The sequence below is a fragment of the Apium graveolens genome, chromosome 9, assembly GCF_009905375.1.
Source record: "Apium graveolens cultivar Ventura chromosome 9, ASM990537v1, whole genome shotgun sequence".
NCBI lineage: Eukaryota > Viridiplantae > Streptophyta > Magnoliopsida > Apiales > Apiaceae > Apium > Apium graveolens.
The window spans coordinates 195932845-195944615 of record NC_133655.1 but is presented as its reverse complement, the minus strand read 5'-3'; positions in this window follow the sequence as shown (position 1 = coordinate 195944615).

The following is an 11771-nucleotide window of genomic DNA, read 5'->3' as shown; positions in this document are numbered from 1 at the left end:
CAGGTTCTCAATAATACAAACTATTTATTCACTATCTAAGACACACCGACTTTATTCAGCAACTCTTCAGACCTCATGGTCCGATACAAACTACCTCAGAAGAGCCAGGTCCAATAGGGGCGGGAACACAGGTCGGTCTGACTGATCTTCTAGACATCTGCGAAATATACATAACAGTTTGCAAGGGTGAGCATAATCGCTCAGCAGTACCAAATATGAATAACAGATTAAAACAGTAAAGTAACAATAATGGGAACAAAGCTGTAATCATGATATCAACATTTTATAATGATAATCAAAGTAACCGGATATCACTAATTAGCATGCTTTATGAAATCAACATTATAGTGTGCTGCGTAATACCAGAGTCCAATTTTAGCATGCTAACCATTTTATAAAACCGCTGTATCAATCAATCATGCTTTCATATAATTCACAAATCCCAATCAGATACATAGCGGATATGTGAAGACAGCTGATCAGGCTATCAACACCAGACGGCTCTAACTGCCATCCCATTTACCTGTTCCGGAACTCAGAGACTAGCTAGGTCTCTGACCTGCTGGACTAATCGGTTTTATAATGCGCGCAACCGAATTAGCCTCTTACGCCACCTCAATAGGCCTACTCTGGCTCCAATGTATCCCATATCTGACCGTTTTATCCAGTTTTCAAAAACACTTGTACCTATCTCATTTTCAAAATCATTTATCTAGCCAGCACATATATAAAATCCATTTCGCAAATCATTTCATTTGAGACAGGTACCTTTCGAAGTTACTTTTCCCCAAAACAATTCGAAAACATAAATTTTATAACTATAGGGGATACGTAACTTAAAACATTTCTGTTCCATTACGAGAATAAAACATTTAGCTATCCATATACACTGAACCATAAAAGAATGGTCAGGGGTACTTGCCTTGCAACGCTTTACAAACCCTAATAGCTTTCACGTTGACTTCGATCTTGGAACGACTCGATTGGGATCTACAATTACAGAATACCCTAATTAGTTATGCCGACATGCTTGATATCCTCTAATCCTAATAACCCAAATCCGATAACCGACTCGTATTATTATTATACACACAAACCCGTAATCACATAGTCATATAGTCGGAAATATTGTTAGGGTGACACATAAATATGTATTTTCGAACATATTTTTAGGAAATTTTGGCAGCATCTTCTTTATTTATAAGACTACCCGTCGATTGCAATCGACGTCAACAATTCTCAACCATCCACAATATTATTTTATCCTTTTACACAACTTACACTCCAATACCAATCACAATTAATTATTTACGTCCGAAAATATTTTACAAAAAATCATTTTATTTATTTATAAAATTTAGGACTCAGAACATCGTCATCACCGTCCACCGTCGACTCACCGAAGTTCATCGTCAACGGCGGCACAATTTATTGGCGCCCGATATGATACGGGTTCCCAATAAATTATACCGATTAATATTATTTCCCGCAAAGAAAGTTTTAATTTCACGAATACTAATCATTTATTTTCCTGCAGAAAAGAAAATAGTAATTAAAATTATAACAGTTAGCCCACTGCTTTCAAAGCCCAGCCCAACAGTCAACCCAACTGCAAGGCCCAACAAAGAAACCAAGCAACAGAGAACAGAATGGAGCGCCGCACCCGCGGCGGGAATACGACAACACACGGCCGCCCACACACACCAGCACACCAACACACACACATATTTACACACACACATATTCACACACACACATATTCACACATACATACACAATCACGCACACATAAATATATATATAAAGGAATGAATCGACTGGAAATCGAACAGAAGAACCGAAAATAATTACCGGAACTGGAGGCCGAAGAATCACCGGGAAAAAGGAAGAAGAAAAATGGAAAGGAAATGAAGTGAATCGGAGAAGAAGAAGCCGAGAGCACAGGGCAAAGAAAGAAGAAAAAAAACAACCGAGATAAAAGAATAAGGTTGAGGGAGTGTAAGATGTTGTGAACACGTGTCCTGCAAAATTGGATACGTGTTAACTTCTTAATATAAGTTGTTAACACGTATCCCTGAATACTCAGGGGCTCGATTTTTAAGCCGAATTCTTATATTTTTTTTTACGAAACAGAATACGATTTAAATGTATTAGAAAAATCTCGAAATACTCTTAAAATTTCAGAAATTTCCCGAAGTTTACAAAAACATAATTTCAAAATTTTTAAAACAATTCTTAAGGTACTCTTGGTACCCAAATAATGAAATGACACGCGGTGAAACAAATCCCAAAAATTTTCAAAATAATTTTAAAATTCTTCGTATAATACGAATTTAATAAAATATAAATTTCATAATTTTTAAAGATTCCCATAATTAAATATGGATTTTAGCATTTAACACACTCAGAAAATTATTTAAAAAATGAATAATTAACGAAATATTGATTTCTCAATTTTATAAAGTCCTAAAAATAATTATTGAAATTATAAAATTAGAAAACCAATTTTAAAGACAACCCAAATATTTATGGAATTAAAATTACCATAAAATCACTTTTACAAGCAAAATAAATCATGTAACTCACTAATAAATCTCACAATTCAATCCCACTTATCAACCAATCATAATTAATTAAATAATAATCAATAACCGCTGCCAAAAACCATTATACACATTTTATTTATTTACTTAAACCTTTATTACACTTCCACATAAAATAGAATTAAAATAAAAATACACGAGTCGTTATAAAAGAAGCCCTAAGAATAAGGTTGGAGAGGTGAGTGAATCCCATCCTAGCCACACTGCAGTTTCCCAACAAACTTTAGTGATTAATAAGGACAATAGCTCATTGCTAGTTGCATCCTCCCAAAAGGATGTGACTATTGAACAAAGCTCTCAGCCAAGAGCACAGGACAAAAGGGTAAGGGACACAAGCTCACCCTAAACCTATGCTAGAAAGAAGAAATCCAAACACATTGGGGATACACAGGATGCACACACAGTGCCTACTGCAGTCAAAGACTCAGTACATGCACCTTCTCAAAGTCAGTTTGATGTGGCTCCAATAAATATGGAGTCACAGCCAAAATCTTTAACTATAGAAGCACCAAACACACTAAATGCACCCACACATTCACTAGATGTAGATATGATTCATACATCAATTCCCCATTCTCCATCTTTAACTCTCATGGAGGAGCCAAAAATCCAAGCAAGTGAGCTTGCCATTTCTTTCTGAGTCTACTGAAACATCTGTGCAAAATCTCAAATCAATCACCACGGATTCGACCGTAGTCTCTACTCCAAACTCTATCAATTCTTCTATCTCGGTGGATATTGTTCATCCGTCGACTAGTGATTGTATCTCGACGGATGTGCTTAACATCAGTCATCCATTAAAACTCCCAACTACTATTTCGACGGATGTTCCTCATTCGTTGAATATTACTGCACCACTTCAAACTTCAACAAATGTTACCGGTGCAGATGATCTAGTAGTTGTATAATCACTCTTAGGATTGAGGGAAGGGAGTGAATTGAGTGAGTGAGTGGAGTCCCACCTTAGTATGTGAAGGTGAGGGTGTGAGGGTGGAAAGCCAAGGGGAGCCCTTGATGAAAAAATAGAGAGATTATGAGAGAAAAGCAGGTACAGGAGAGATAAGGATGGAACTCATTGCTAGTGAGTTAATGAATGTCAGTGATGCAGAAAAAGAGAGATTATTTTAGCAAGAATATCATGCTGTAATAGACTCTATCTCTTTGGATGCTGAGACATTTAAATCCTATTCCAGCATATCAAATTCTAGCTAGACAGGGCAATGAGGATGCTGAGAAGACTTTGAACCTGGTGCACAATACTGCTTCTATGCAAAGGGCTAAAGATGCCATCACAGTCATTCTACCCACAGCTGGTGATGATGTTGACTATGAAACTGGTGGTTCTAAGGATATTTTTAGGGATGATGAAGGAGAGTTCATGGACATAGGGGGAGAAGCAGGCCCCAGCTCAAGCTCAAACATTTCATCTTGGGTATTTTCCAAAGAGTGTGATGAGCATCATTTCAAATCTACTCTCTTTCACATAATTTAACAAACTCAGACAGCTCTTCAAGCCACTACAAATGCCAACACCAAGCGACTTCTTCAAGCACATCTAGACTCTCTTCAACTCCACCAAATCCAATCTCTCCAACACAATCTAGAGGTAACTGCACTGTAAATTGAAATTGGTCAGATCAAAAAGGATGTTGCTGAAAGATTGGAGGCCAAGTTTCCTGACACAACCATGCTAGACATCAATAGGAAACTGAGGAAAAACTATCATCTAGACACCAAAGTGGACTCCTTGGACAAAAGACTCAATAATCTAGAGACTTCAATAACTGCAATCCATTTACATCAAGCCCAACAAACTCAATTACTTCAGAAATTGGTGGTTGCACAGGCCTCAACCTCCACTCAACTTGATGCTAATAAAAAAAGGGAGAAAGATATGGCTCCATCTAGTCAAAGGAGTCAAAAAGTGAGGGGGAGAAAGTGCTTAAAATTCAAGTAAGCAAAGTAATTGTTCCAGCAATTACTTTTCCAAAGCCACCAGTCTTTGACAACATTGATCTTATCAAGATAGCAGCTGCTAAGTTCGAATCAAATGAGAAATCTAAACAGCTTGATGTTGTAGCAGTTGAGAAAGAACTGGATGATAATTGGAAGAAGGTTGATGAAGAAATTCAAAAGAAGTTTGGTCCAATTGAGAAGAAAGACAAGGTCTTTTCTCACTTCTCTCAATTGAGATAAATTTCAGTAAATGAAACAAGCCTAGGGAACTTAGATAGGGGTCAACCCTCAACAATCAATTCTCCAAAGACCAATGGGATTTTTAAGCCCAAAAGAAATTATCCAAAAACCTCAAAAAAATATCCATTGGACCTATCATATGAAACCCCTAGGCCAGACGAAAAGAAGCTGCTTGGAAGGTCTGTAACTTTCTTCAAAGACCCTAGAGACTCGGTGCTAAAGAAAAGGATTCCTAAATCTACAGAAATGGTAAATTAATCTGTGTAGTGGCTGGACATTCATAATTTGCAGAGGCCAAGAAAGAGGAAAAGGTGAGGCTCAAACAACAACAAAAGCAAGCTGCTTTAGAAGCCAAGAACCAGGCTAAGAAGCCTGTAGTCACAGAAACTGTTTTGCCAACTGAGAATTTGGGTGAAGGAAAGAAAGAAGAACCAAAGCAGATAAAAAGAAAGTTTAGATACAAGATACATGCAAAGAGGAAGATAAATTTTGATGAAGACAAGGAAGACTACATGCCAGCCCAATCTACAACTTCAAGTCAACCAGCCATTCCTACAGTGAAGGAGGCTGAATTCAAGGTTGATCCCAACATCACCTTTCATGGTGATCCTATTGTTTCAAAGGATGAGCCTGTAGATTAGGACAGCTTTTCTCTTCCTGATCTAAACCTCCCCATCTTTGCTAAACAAAGGAAGATAAAAGAAAGAGTGGTCAAAATAGTCAAGCCTACCAAGCTCAAATCCAAGCAAGTGGCCAAACCCAAACCTATTGTCAACAAAGGAGATCAACTCTTCATATGTGATAACAAAGAATTCGCAGACATTAATGTAAATCTGAATGAGCTTGAAGAAGTCATATTTATTGATGCCTACAAGCACCTTCCAGAGAGATTAGTCTTCAGGTATAGGGGTGGTAAAGAAATTACATGGCCACTTCACAGAATTCTCCATAAAGGCTACTCAACTCTAGTGACTTTCTTCTCCTCAATTAAGAAAAACTTTGGATTCAACATAGTGGCCAAAAAAATGGTACTAAAAAGATTGAGGAGATAAGAAATAGCTGGAGAGGACCAAATGCACTCCCAAGAGTATTATCTATTCCTTTCACTGGAGATAGGGTGCATTTGAGGCCATACTGGATCATGGAGTTCAAGGATGAAAAGAACATTAGAAGATTATTTAGACTGGAAGATCAGCTAAAGATTGCAAGCAATGAAACTCTAAAAGAAATGCAAAAGAAGATGGATCTAACAAATAATAAAGAATCAGAATTTTACAGACAACTCCAAAACAAGATTGAAGAGAATGATGTGAAGCTAGAAAAGAAGCCAAGGCAATCAAGGAAATGATCTTAATTTGCTCAGTCTAGAGGAGCACCTTGTAAATGATCTGTAAGACACTCTACAAAACTTTCTTTGTGAGAAATTTTCAATAAACTGCATCACTTGAAATTTTAATCTACTGTACTTCATTCTATCTTCATAAAGTATTTTATTATCATCAAGTTCTCTTAATTTATGGCTACAATTCTAGTAGACATAAATTGGGGGAGATTATTAGGAATATGTTTTGTACTTGATGATAACTTGAACAAAACACTTAGTAGATTTTAGTTAAGTGATTTTGTAGCTTTCAATAGATGATCATTTTCAACATTCGTTGAAAGAGTAGCTTATGTAATAATAAGACTAGTAGCATATTTCTTCATACACTACGCCATAAGTGGGCTATTGTAATGCCTAAATGGTGTTGTAATAGGCCCCAAAAGCGTTACAATAGGTCTATTGTAACACCAGGGGGCGTTACGTATACGAGCATTACAATAGACACCCTATTGTAACACTTTACTGATCTATTGTAACAGAGAAGAAAATGTTACAATAGGCACCTATTGTAACACTAACTGGCCTAAATGTAACACAAACTGAGTGATACAATAGCTTGATCAAGATTGCATAAGTGGGACCCACAAGGAGGGGCCATGTGGCCCCTCCTTGTGGGTCCCACTTAAACTATTGTAACACTAGGTTTTATCTATTATAACACCAATTTTTTTAGTTAGGAAACACTGGAATATGTGTATTGGAACACTAGTAACATATATAATGTAACATTATATGTAAACAAATGTTACACTATAACAAGCAAATGTAACGGTAATTCTAAATATTTTTGAAATATAAGGTTTGTTTTTAGAACAATCCATAATCAACAAAAACATCAAATCTGAGTACATAAGAGTCTCAGCTCTGCAAACCAAACAACTACATAACAAAACATTCTCCAAACCATCTCCAACTTTAACCAAAGTACTACAAAAAGTCTCATCACAACGCCAACGACAACCAAATACTACATTATTAATTCTAAACACCAAGGCAGGAGAGTCTAATCTCGCTAACACCAACAAGTACGACATAACTACTACACAGTCAAGTTTATAAATACCAGGGCAGGAGAGAACAAAAGTAACCAAATACATGATAAATATGAAACTTAATAATATATTTAACAAGTGGGCTTATTTAAGAATTGGCGCCTGCTTGAGTGGTGGGAGTGATTGGAGTGCCATTGTCGTCGTGATCGCTTGAGATGGTAGCGCAAAAGTCTCCAATATCATACTTCATACTAGGATTCGCCTCTGCTGGTATTTTCAGCATCCAAGCCATGTTCTCCTGGACTAATCTGTTTACCATGGCTTCCATTTCACTCTCCAGATTTTAATATATCTTTGTGGTCAACTCATCAACGGTAGGTTCGGGAATAGATGGATTGTTTTCTGAGGCAAGTATTGTACCTTGCCTTCCCACCAACCAATCTCGTCCATGTTTTCCACTGGGAAGCATCGCGTCGGCATCATTTCCTTCTTTCAGCATCTCATCAATGGAATCCTATAAGACAAATTTGCATAAATTTGTTAACGGACAAACTAAGTTTTTTTTATTTACAACTAAATATAGCTGCAATTCTTCAATGAACTATATGAGAAATTTACTTAAATTTGTTACAGGTAAAACAAACTCAGGTTCATTATCTACAGCTAAATTTACTTACCATTCTATTCTGAATTGCATCCTTGTTTGTCTTATACTTGCGCCCTTTTTTGTGCTTGCGACTTTTGAAATAAACTTTATCTTGTGATGGGGAGGCCTGATTTGGGTCTTTGGTTTTTGACATGTACCAAAAATAAAATGACAAATAAGGACTACATTATCATAAATGTGAAACAAAAACTAAAAACAATAATGATATATGGGCCAAGAAAATATCAATCTGATTAATAATAATCAGAGCAACTAATTTTAATATTAATCTGATTAATTATTAGTCTGATTAATAATCTGACGAATAATGAGACTATATTTTTTTTGCAATTATACCGAAATCGAACAATTTCACTTTTACAATAAAATAATGTCATACCGGTTTCTCTTTAACTTCAGCAAGAGTTTTACGACCAAGTTTGTGGGGGTCAGTATAGGAATTACGACGGGCTGTATTTTCCTGTGCAAGTACCTGTTATAAATAAAAAAAATCAAATCTCATATCTCAACTCATATTTATATTGGATGCCAAACAGATAAAGCTAAAATTATTGACCTGAACTTCTTCGTCTGCCCAATACTTCAATAAAGCCTTAAAATCTTCAAGTGGAATTTCATGTGGCCTGTTTTGAATCCGTTTCTCGTCATTGTCATATTTTGTATAATCTGCCTTTTTTACACGTGACTTGTGCACTCTCCAAAGAGTATTAAGTGTCTTGTTTAAAATACTTTTCCCCTTGTGTAGGAATATCATACCTATCCTATAATATGCCAAACATAAACTTTGCATTATCTCAATGCACATGTACTAATAAGACTGAAATTTCAGGCTAATTGGTAAAACTGAGAATACTAGAGTATATTGCACCATATTCTTCTTCAATTCTTGTGGAACGACATGCCAGTTTACATGAGTAAGCGACACATGATCCTTGACTAGTGCCCCCAGAAAATTACTCAACTCAGATCTAATCTTCCTTTCTCCAATTGGCTAACCCCGTTTACTGAATTTAATGACTGGCTTCTCATTAGCACTCCTACCAAGAACTTTTAACATTTTTGTCCGTCCTCGAGGTTTTTTAGGACCTGGACACATATGAACAATATAATAGAAAATTGCGGGTCCTAGTTGTTATATTATTGTTAATAATCTTATAAGAACATACTCAGGTGTCATCTTTATTACCTTTTTCAACAACTTCCTGGGCATTTTGTAAACTCGACTCACCAACATCCTCTATCATTGGATCAGCTTCAAGATTCTGCATCTGAACATCGCTCCTAAATTATCTTCGAAACTGGTCCCCGTTTCACAACCCTTAAAATCCGTAGATTTTTTACTTTGGCTTGTGAAATCTTACAAATCCACTAGACATGTAAGAAAGAAGGCCCTCTGCAAATTAGATGATCGTAAATTACATCTTGACGATGCCACATACGATGATTACAATCTTTGCAAGGGCACTTCATTTCATCACCTTTGGAAAAAAGAGGAAATGCATTTTCCACAAACAATTGCATCCCCTTTTATACTCTCTGCTGGATCTTGGAAGTCATATCCAGTTATTCAGATCATTATCAGGTTACATTTCTAAAACCTAGGCCCTTTCCAAGATTGCATCTATAAAGCCGAATCAATTAAATATATACATCATACCGATATTCATAGTAAAATAGCAATACAAACATAACAAAAAATTTATATATACAATATTTAACATTGTATTCCTTTTCTTCATGATACATGACATATATATAAACATTATTAAATATTATTAAAATAGAAATATATAAACATTATTAAAATACACTTATACCACTATATATCCCTAATCATTTACACTATATTTTCTATTTTAATTCAATAAATACTATCACTGGTTAAAATATAAGTTTTAAGGTTAGAATTGTTATTTAATTTTCTGATTTAGTTAGCAATATAATTCTTACACAAAATATATATAATTAAGTATGGCTATTGCTCGTAATAAAAAACAGAAAAGTAGATCAGGGCTATTAGATGACCTATCCTATCTCAAATCGTACAAAATATAAATAATCGAATTTAGTCTATCTCAAATTGTACAACACACCTATAAGGGTGGACTAGGGCCATTAGATGATATGCTCTATCTCAAATCGTACAAAAAACATATAATTGAATTAGTACAAAATATAAAATACAAAATACATATATTCTGGTTTAATATATGTAATAACCTAAGCCATGAATAAACATATTTCCACAACTTATAACTCTCATTATTACTAATCAGTTCACAAAAAGCGTGAGATAGTGCGGAACTAGCAAAAGGATGTATAAACATAACAACTTTCTCACATCAAAACAAGAAGCACATTTTGCAATGTTCTAATTTACCTCATCGGTAGGAGGAATATCAAAAAGAATATAGTTATTTGAACTGACATCGAATCGCATTACATTAACATTTTTGACACTTTCATAGAACAATCAAAAAATACCAAAACATACTAAATATCAACTTAACAACAAATAAAAAAATAAATCAAGTAAACATATAAATCAATTATGACAAGAAAAATAAACAATACACACATGCATATGACTAAAGACCCAAGTGAATATCAAAACCCAAGTATAAGTACATACCTTACTGAAAGCTTTAACTCCCAACTCTAAATGAGGAAAAGCCCCAATTGTAAAGCCCTAATCGACTGAAATTTCACAATGAAAGAAAAGACATTAGTACGGGCAAGTAAATATGTTTAAATTGGAGAAATTTAACAATGAAGTATGTTAACAATTACCGGTTAATCAGAGCAAAAACAGAAAAGCCCCAATTTCAAGACTTGCAAAAAAATGAAGAAATTAGTGCGAGCCTTTAAATTAGAGCAAAATAATGTGGGTATTCAAATATCAGATCCAAGAGACTCCAATTTCTTCTTCAAGAGACGAAGAAATTTTGTGTGTTAGTTTAGATCGAAGAAATTTCAGAGAGAGAGAGAGTGAGTGTAGGAGTGAGTGACGGTTTTGTGTTACTTTTTTGTCTAAGTCCCGACAATATGTAATTTGGGGGGGAAATTGCCGCTTTTTTTCCTAATAATATTTAGTAAGTTTTAAATTTTAATTTTTTTTAAAAAAACTTTTAATAATTAAATTATTATTTATTAAATAATGAACCACCAAAATTACTTTTTTATTTATTTATAATAAATTTCATAATTTGTAGGTAATTTAATGTTACATTCCCGATTAATTAATAATACAGAATATAGTTTTACTACTACTTTTGTAGTAATATTTCCACTATAAAATTTTTAAAAAATAAAAAGTACCTAATGTAACACCAGGTGCTAGTGTTACATGTTGTGCAACACCAACATTTCATTATAATAGTAGATTTATAGCTATTGTAACATTGCAAGCGAGGTGTTACAATAGGCCAAAAATCTCATAGCTAATGTAACGCTCCTTGTAACACTTATATTACAGTAGCCCACTTATGGCGTAGTGATACTTGGATAGCTTAGTGAACTAGATGTTGTAGATTGTCCAAGCTATGTTAACTACTAGATTGATATGCAAGATAGGATGGTTAATTGTAAATATTAGATGCCTTGTAATATTGTGTAAATGAAGTAGAGTTAGCTATCAAGAAGATGATTTACAAAGCTTCAACGGATGATCAACATAAGTCTCGACGGATGATCAACATAAGTCTCGACGGATGATCAACCTGAGTTTCAACAGATGATCAGACAAAGTTCCAACGGATGATCAATCTAAGTTCTAACGGATGTTCAAAATCAAAAGAGCAGTTGATAGTGACTTGACAGTCACATGCGTTGGATAGATGCAAATGGAATATGGCAGCCTGTTTGAAGGTTTTAGAGAACAAAGAAGCATTTCCATTTCCATGCTAAACATGTGTTATTCAAAGATGCTG